Source organism: Panthera pardus, unplaced genomic scaffold (genome assembly GCF_024362965.1).
Source record: "Panthera pardus isolate Hobbes unplaced genomic scaffold, ASM2436296v1 HiC_scaffold_24, whole genome shotgun sequence".
NCBI classification, from domain to species: Eukaryota; Metazoa; Chordata; class Mammalia; order Carnivora; family Felidae; genus Panthera; species Panthera pardus.
This window is the reverse complement of record NW_026526810.1, coordinates 3,056,093-3,065,355: the sequence shown is the minus strand read 5'-3', so window position 1 is coordinate 3,065,355 and position 9,263 is coordinate 3,056,093.

Genomic DNA, 9,263 nt, shown 5'->3' with positions numbered 1-9,263 from the left:
CTCCTTCACTTAGACTACATGTCCTCCTGCTAAGAAAAGAGTGGTTAGTTTTTCAGGAAGCAATATCAGCTGCTTCCTCAGGGGGTTGATGATTTGACAAGGCATGCTAAGAGATGAGTCAGGCTTTGAGAGAATATAAAACAAGTTTTAGTTTCAAAAAATGCTAGTATTTATTCTGAAAAAAATTAAATCACACACACACACACACACACACACACACACGCTCAGTGAATATATTACACATTTTTTAAAACTAGTGGTTTGTTTCTCAACTATGATTGTTGGGTAGTTACAGAAGGAAGCCAACTGAGCTCTGATGGTGTGTAACTGTGGGAAAATTCAGGAATTTCTGAAGTGGTTTTCATAGCTCTTAAGATGTCTTGAATGTTGGCAAATTTCCCATGAGGTTTAGGGCAAAGCATTTTTTTTTTTTTTATCCCAATGGGTAGATAGATGGTCAAGGCCCTCTACATTGTACATAGTCACCTTGGATGTGATTTCAGCTGAAGCTCTGCTGGACAGTTCCCCCTGCACCCTCCCACCTCCCACAAACCTTTCTCCACTTTCTGCCTTAAGATTCTTCGGATGTCAAAGAAGTTGGCTCAGCCTCTTCTAAGTATAAAAAGTATAGCTGAACTTCCCTTTTTAACACAATATGTGTTACTTTACTCTTTATCCATATTCCTCATGAGCCTGTGAGCTTTCTGAAGATAGGGACTGCATACCATTGCATGCCTAGCCCCTAGCACATCTGGCACTCAATAAGTACCTGATGAATAAACAGAGACAGGTACTTGGCAGTATGTGCAGGTACTGGCCTCAGTACTCATTAGTCATGTACCAAGATTAACAATATTCATAGCACGCCTTTTGGTCAAAAGGATCCAGTGGACTGGAAGAGACAGATTAAAAAAAAAAAAAAGATAAATTACCAACAACATGTTTTGAACTTCAACTGAGACATGAAATAAGCATTGCCTGAGCTCTACCTTGAAAAGCCAGGAAAAAAAAAGCTCTCAGAAAAGATACTTGAGCAAATACTTTAAGAAATCTAATGTATCTTAATAAAATGAGTAGGTAAAAACAATTAAAATAACTCACATTTGTTGGGCTCTTATTTCTTGCCTGTGACTTGCACAAGGGGCTCTCCAGGCATTATCTCATCCAGCCTCTGTAGGTAGATATTGATCAATTCCATTTTCCAATTGAAGGTTGAGGCTCATGAGGTTAAGAATTTGTCTCTCTTTGCCCAGGCAGCAAAGATAAAACTAGGATTCTAGGTTATTTAATGCCCAGACTCTTAATCTAGCATTTATTATAACAAAACTTGCTAATGGAAAAAAAAAAGAGTCAAATCACAGGTTATTCCTCATATGCCATGAATTCGCACATGAAACAGGCTTCGCTTAGCAATGACAAAGAAAGCCTCAGGCAAAGAGATATGGTGTCATCTTTGAGGAATGACAAACATTACCATGCATGCCCACATATGCCCAGCCACATGCTCACCCCACACCAAAGCTCACATTCATCCTTCTGTAACTGGAGAGTTTTAGGGTCTGCCCCCCTCTCTAATCTGAATGGGGTGCACTAGTCTCTTTTCAAAATCTCTCTAAAATGTGATTCTAATCAGAATCAGCTTGTAGTTCTTCAAGCACTTCTCAGTCATTTTAAATCAGTCTTCAGAACCTCCCCAGAGGTGCATCTTTCCACTCTTTCCACCCTACACACACACACACACACACACGTACACACGCACACACATGCACAGAAAGATGCACCAAAGAAAGATCTCCAACAACCATCTGGGTTATACATAGAAAGGATAATTCACTATTCACTAGTTAGGAGCTGATGCAAAATATTTTAAAGTGAAATTCTCAAATCCAGACTTCAAATTTCCTCTCAAAATCTGATCAACTCGACTGTAGAAACAGATTATTTTGGTTGTTTTCATTCTCAGGAGATTCAGAGCACTATTTTGGCAATTCCTTGGAGGTGAAATTATGCAGAACATAATCTATTATAGAAGTCACTGTATAAAAGTGAAAAAAAAGAGAGAGAGAAGGCAGGAGGAAAGGAAGGAGGGAGGAAGAGAGGGAAAAGAAGAAAAGAGGAAGATGCTTCTCTAAGAGGAATAAGTGAGGCTGGTGAATAAAAAATAAATAAATGGTAGGGAAACAAAATCCCTTTCCTAGGTTTCTTTTCCGTGAAAACAAGAGAGGAAGCTTCTTACATTGCCTCTGTTCTGCAGGACACCAGACAGGAAGGAAAATTCCAGAGGAGGAAAAATATCTCTGCCCTTAATCGAAATGCAGTTTGGAGAGTTGAAGAAATTGTAGACCTTCTAATGGCCCAGAAACGGCAAAATTGATTAAGCGAGATCAGGATGAAATGAGTGACTTTCTTTTATATTCTTTAAAGGAGCTGGTCCAGGCTCCAAAGAAGGAGGAGAGGCCAGTCATGCAGGGGCAAGCTGTTATCAGCACCATATCGAAGGTTTGTTAATAGGATCTTGGAAAGAGAAGAGGGTTGGGCGGGGAAGGGCTTCAAGCTGGTTTAGCTGAAGACTGTAAGAACCTCTTCCGGTAGGACTCTAATCCCCACAGGATCCTAGAGAGTGGCTGCACTGTGTAAAACATGACCACAATTTATGGCACGCTTTCTGGCAAAGATCTCAGGCAGCCCCTGAGGAATCTACAAAGCTGTAACTCCATGTTAATTGATTCAAAGGGTGCTGTTTTCCAGATGATGTCACGCCTAATTGAATGAGGCAGACACACTTAGCACACGTGATCATCTGTATTGCATGCATTATCATTATTTGGCATTTAGCATCATTTACCAGTAGCACATAATGGTTAGGAGGAGTGGCTCTGTACCCTGACAGATCCAAGCCCTGTCAAAAAAAAAAAAAAAAAAAAAAAAAGCTCTGGGGCATCTGTGCTGCTCAGTCAGTTGAGCATCTGACTCTTGATTTCAGCTCAGGTCATGATCCCAAGGTTGTGAGATCAAGCCCCGCATCAGGATCTTCACTGAGGGTGGAGCTTTCTTAAGATTATTTCTCCCTCCCTCTGACCTTATCCCCTGCTTGCATGCCCTTTCTCTCTAAAAACAATAAAAATAAAATAAAAAATAAAATAAAATGATGGCAAAGCACAGCATCTACCTCAAAAGGTTGTGAGTGAAGGAGCCTGATGATTGAAAAATATAATATTAGATATACACTAAACATTTGTAAGTAGTCCTATCATTTGCATTTTCTGAAAGCATTATGGATGGGTTTGTTAGCTACGCTCTGTTCCTTGGGCAAATTCAACCAGTATCTTTCAAGCATCTATTTTGTACACAATGCTAAATTCATTCATATTTGAGTTTTCCTCCTCATAGTACTCCAGTGAGGTAGGCATGATGATTCCTACTTAAAAGCTAGGAAAATCGAAGCCCAGGTAGGACAAAATAATTTTCCCTTCATCACTTGGCTATAAGGTTGTAAACTGTTTGACTTGAGCTCCCATTTCTGACTCCATAGCATGAACACTTGCACTGCATCATACAGCATTCAGCCTTTTATATACATGAAGTTTCATAACTCATGCAAATTGCATCCACCGGCATTCTGGTCAACCAACTCTCTAAAAAACAAGCCCTGATTTGTCACATTTTCCCATTTCTGTGGTATAAATACTCTCACTGTGGCTAATTTAACCTACCACCAATCAGCTTGGAAAATTCTTCCATACTTAACAATCTGCTCCCACTCACCATCATAAGGGGATGGTTAGGAGGCTGGCGAGGGAGACGCTGGTAAAAAGGTACAAGCTTTCAGTCAAAAGATGATTCAGGCCTGAGGATCTAATGAATAACATTAGACTATAGTTGATAACACTGTATTGTATCATTGAAATTTACTAAAATTCCAACATTCTTACCAAAAAAAGAAAAGGGGGAGGAGTAAATATGTGAGGTAATGGAAGTATTAATTAACTCAGCGGGAGGAATCCTTTGACAATGTGTACATATATCAAATCATCACACTGTGCACTTAAATATCTTACAGTTTGTGGGCACCTGGGCGGCTCAGTCTGTTAAGTGTCTGACTTCGGCTCAGCTCATGATCTCACAGTGAGTGAGTCTGAACCCTGCATCGGGCTCTCTGCTGTCAGCACAGAGCCTGCTTCAGATCCTCTGTTCCCCCCATCTCTCTGCCCCCCCCCCCCAGGCTCTCTTTTTCTGTCTCTCTCAAAAATAAATAAACATTTAAAAATCATAAACATTTAAATATAAATTATCAATTAAAAAAAATAAAAAGTATCCATTTAGCACTAAAATTCAAACTTCCAACCAGTAATTCTCAACCTTGACTGTATAGGGCAGTCACCTGGCAAGCTTTCTGAAAATGTTTGTTGCCAAGATTGCACCCCCGACTAGTTATATCAGAATCTCTGAAGATGGAACTTGGTCACCCATATTTCAAAGTGCCCACAATCACAGCCGAAAGAGTTAAATAAAGCCTGATCTTATGCTTCTTTCTGCCTACTGCTGCCTGTGTTCTTTCTCTCTGCCTCCAGCGCCCTGACCTTGGGGATGCAATGCTGGAGCCACCCTGGTGAGGTGCAAGTGTGTTGGTGAACCAGGAGAGAGCCAGCCTGCACATCAGGGCCAGACAGTAGCATCAGAGAGCAAGGCAGGTGACAGGAGACCAGTGACTCAGAAAGAAGACAAACACCTGAGAGAAAGGAAGGAATCCAACTCTAGACATGAGGAAAGGGCCGAAGAAGCTGAAGAGACACAGATGCTAAGTTATGGACGATCAAATGGGAACTGCCAAGGCTCAGGGTGGGAATCACACAGACTGGAGTTCAACCCCCTGCCCACCACTACTCATGGTGTATCTATGGACAGCATACTTAAATTCTCTTTGCCTCAGTTTCCTCTCGTCTAAATGAGAGCAATGTTGCCTTCATGTAGAAGATTTAATGATGTAAGACAACCTCTCATATAGTAGAATTCAATAATATTAGGTTTTTAAAATTGGTGTTATCCCTGCTAAGAAAGCCCACTCTGCCTCAACCAGGAGAGACTATCTTTTTATTTTACTTTATTCCATTTTTTAAGTTCAGGTACAGATTTGAATTGATCACCTTCTCAAACACATGGCACACTATTATCACCCATCCGTGCATGGCTCTCTTTTCAGATTGTTTTTCACCTTATTTCCTGCCCCAATACCATTCTCTTTCCCTCACAGACACCTCCACTCCGAATGTAATACACGTACTTCTGATCTGCACACGTGTTTAGTCAACTCCCTTGGTATCTGTGGAAAACACAATCATGGCTTGCGGGTGAACCCTTCACATTTAGATGAATACCACCATATGAGTTAGCTCGGGCAGCCATGACAAAACACCACAGATGGGGTAGCTTAACCAACAGAAGTTTTTCACAGTTTCAGAGGCTAGAGTCTAAGATCAAGATGTCAGCAGGGTTGATTTCTTCTCAGGCCTCTGCCTTTGGCTTACCAATGGCTGTCTCTCACTGCAGCCTCACGTTGTGTCTCCTCTGTGTGAGCACAAACGTGGTATCTCAATTTCCTCTTCTTGTAAGGGCATCAGCCAGATAGTACTGGGGCCCAGGCTGAAAACTTCATTTTAACTTAATTACCTTTTTTAAGACTTTGTCTCTAAATATGGTTACATCCAGAGGTCCTGGTATTAAGTCTTCAACATATGGATTTGTGGGGGAACACCATTCGGCCTACAACAATTAGTATTCTATTGTGGCAGATTATTGCTGTTCTGGCATCCAGTGAACCACCCACCTCCTTGGATCCATGCTGTCATGTACCCTCTTCATTTGTGACCCCAGGTGTGGCACACAACTTGCACATGATCAAGCAAAGGCTTAATAACAGCTTGTCCTTTGGGGCCTGACCTCTCTTGCTCTGGCAACTCTCCTGCTACTATGTGAGAAAGCCCAGGCTAGCCCACAAGTTGTTGCAAACATGAGGCCCTCCGAGACAGAAGAAGCCAACATCAGTGCCAAGATGGGCAGGTAAAGCCATCTAAGACAACCTTTTAACAATTGTTCCAATTGCCAACCAACTGCAGGGGAATGAATGATGAGCCCAGAAGAGACCAGCAGAAATGCCCTGCACATCCCAACCCCAAATGCGGACGCATAGCCTCATGAGCTAATAAACAGTTGTTATAAGCCAATAAATTCGGGGTGGTTTGTTAGTAGCAACAGACCTCATTCTATGATCTCATTCTATTTCCTTTTTTTTTCACTTAACATTATGTGTTTGAGACATTGCTATTTGTAGATCCGTTCCATCCTTCTGGCTGCTATATGGCATTGTGTCATATACACACGTTGTATTTTACATACCCCTTCTTTTAGGGATAAACAGTGCCGCTGCCTCCAATTTTTTATTCTACGCATATTCTCATAGATTCTCATCATCCACCCATGGGCGAGGTTCTCTGGATACACTACTCACAAATGAAATTGTTGAGTTACAAGGCAAACAATCACTTAACTGCACTGAATATTGTTGGATTGGTCTTCAGAATAGCTGTAGCAATTTACACTCCTTCCAGAAGTACAGGAGGGTCAGCCAGGGGGCTTTTATGCTTCTTATTAGAGCAGGAATCATTCCTGGACAATGGCCAGCTTTCAGCATGCAAGGAAAAGTAAGTAGTGGTCCCTAGCTGGAGGAACAAGGAGTGGTCCAGGGATCAAAGCTCAGCTACGGTCACGGGCAGATCTTAACACTCTTTCCCTCTACCTCTCTTCTTCACTAGCCTTACCTGGAATTGACATATTATTGAGGTTTTCATTATTATTGTTATGCACCTGATATATTATCAAATTCAGTTCTCTGTTCTCTAGTGTTAGATCGAAATTTTATGATCTTCAATATTTTTATTTCTCCAGTATAAAAGATCTAAAAGGTAATCAGAATTTACTGGTAATAAATTTTGCTGGAAAAATTTGTTTAAGTTCTTAATATGGTGGAAATCCTGTGAAGATTTTTTTTTAAGCAGTTTTTGGGACACCCAGGTGGCTCAGTCAGTTAAGCACCTAACTCTTGGTTTTGGCTCAGGTCATGATCTCACAGGTCATGGGTTAGAGCTCCACATCAGGCTCTGTACTGACAGTGTGGAGTATGCTTAGGATTCTCTCTCTTTTCCCCTCTCTCTGCCCCTCCCAAGCTCTTTCTCCCTCTCTCAGAATAAATAAACTTTTTTTTTAAGCAGCTTTTGATAACTCTAAAAAAGAATTACATTATTTTGTTGAAAGATAAATATCAGGTATGGAGTATATGGAAAACATAATGTTAAGAGAAAAAATCAGGATAGAGAATATCACGCAATGAATAATCACGAGTATAATTAATGTAGCACTTGCTCTGAGGTTGTCAGTACCAACTTCTTACCCTCTGGTCCTAAGGCTTCGCAGAGCATGAGGGCAGAAGTTCAGGCCCAAGACCTGCCTGAGTTTGGGATTATTACAGGAGTTCTTTCCTTCTATAAACATGACCCTTAAGGGTAGGGGCAAACCAGATCAAAACCCATCTGCTAACCTCCTGTCCACAGACATGTATAGCCTAATGCAGGCCAGGAAACCTCAAGCTTCTAAGGCACTCTGGAGTAAGGCCCATTTATCTCTGACCTCAAGGAATCTGAACAAATATTTTTCCAGTGCAATGACCAGGAGGCTGGCAAAGATAACCAGCTGTACAAGGAAGCAAGGCAACATGAAAGAAAATGAACAAAAGGAATAGAATTGCACACTGATTATAAAATAACCATGACGTCTACAGAAATAAAAAGCAAGCTTGAAAATATTCAGTGGTAACAGAAAACAGTAAGAAATGATACAGTAGATTTGAAAGAAAAAAAAAAAAACCCAGAACTTCTGGATATAAAATATACAGTAGAAGGAAATAAGAGCTCCACAGTTGTATTGGACAGCAGATTAGACATAACTAAAGGGAGACCAGGAAAGAAGATGATGTTTTCCAGTGTCTAAGTCACTGGGGCTGTTTTAACAGAATACCACAGACTGAGCAGCTCCTAAACAAATGACATTTATTTCTCACAGTTCTGGAGACTGGAAAGTCTAAGGTCACAGTACCAGCAGGTCCAGTACCTACTTCCTGGTTCATACACAGCATCTTTTTGTTGCGCCCTCACACACAGGAAGAGTGAGATAATTCTCTGGATTCTCATTAATAAGTGCACTGATCCCAATCATAAAGGTTTACCCTTATGACCCAATCACCTCTCAAAGACCCCACCTCTTCATACCATCATTATGGGGTTAGGATTTCAGCATATGAATTTGGGGAGAACATAAGCATTCAGACAATAGCATCCACATACAGCCCAGAGACAGAAGGAGAGACAGAAATACTGGTGACTATAAGTTTCAGAAGGAGAAGAAGAAAATGGAACAGAGGCAATATTTGAAGAGATAATATGTGATAATTTTCCAGAATTGATGAATGAAATGAATCCACAAACTCAGGTTCAGAAAATCCAAGCAGGATAAATAGAAAAAGAAAATAATATCTATATGCATTATTGCCAAACTGTGACAAATTACAAAGTGACAGAAAGAAAGAAAGAAAGAAAGAAAGAAAGAGGGAGAGAGGGAGAGAGGGAGGGAGGGAGGGAGGAAGGAAGGAAGGAAAGAGAGAAAGAAGGAGGGAAGGAGGGGAGAAAGAAAGAAAGAAGAGAAAGAAGAGAAAGAAAGAAAAGAAAGAATAAAAGGGAAATAAAGTAGATTACTCTCAAAGTTTAGCAATGGATAGATATATGACTTCAACATCAACCATGAAATCCCAATGTACTGAAAGAAAATTCATGTAAATTTAAAATCCTACACTGGGCAAAATTATCTTTTGAGAATGAGGGTGAAACAGTCTTCAAACACCAAAACCAAATTCATGATCAAACATCTCACTGACAAAGAATATAGTTCAAACAAAAGGAAAGTGACCCCAGATGGAAAGCTGAGATGTTGGAGCGAATGAAGAGCAAAGAAAGTGATAAGTATGTAGGTAAGTGGACACTTACCTTAATGTCTAGTCACATATACGCACATAAATAATATCACACATATATGCATATGCACAGCACAGAAAAGTGCATCCCTAGAGAGTAAAATACCATATAACAATAAGACAAAGGGAGGGGTAACTGAAATTGAAGTATTCTAAGGTCTCTCAAGGAAGAGGGTAAAGAGTTTTA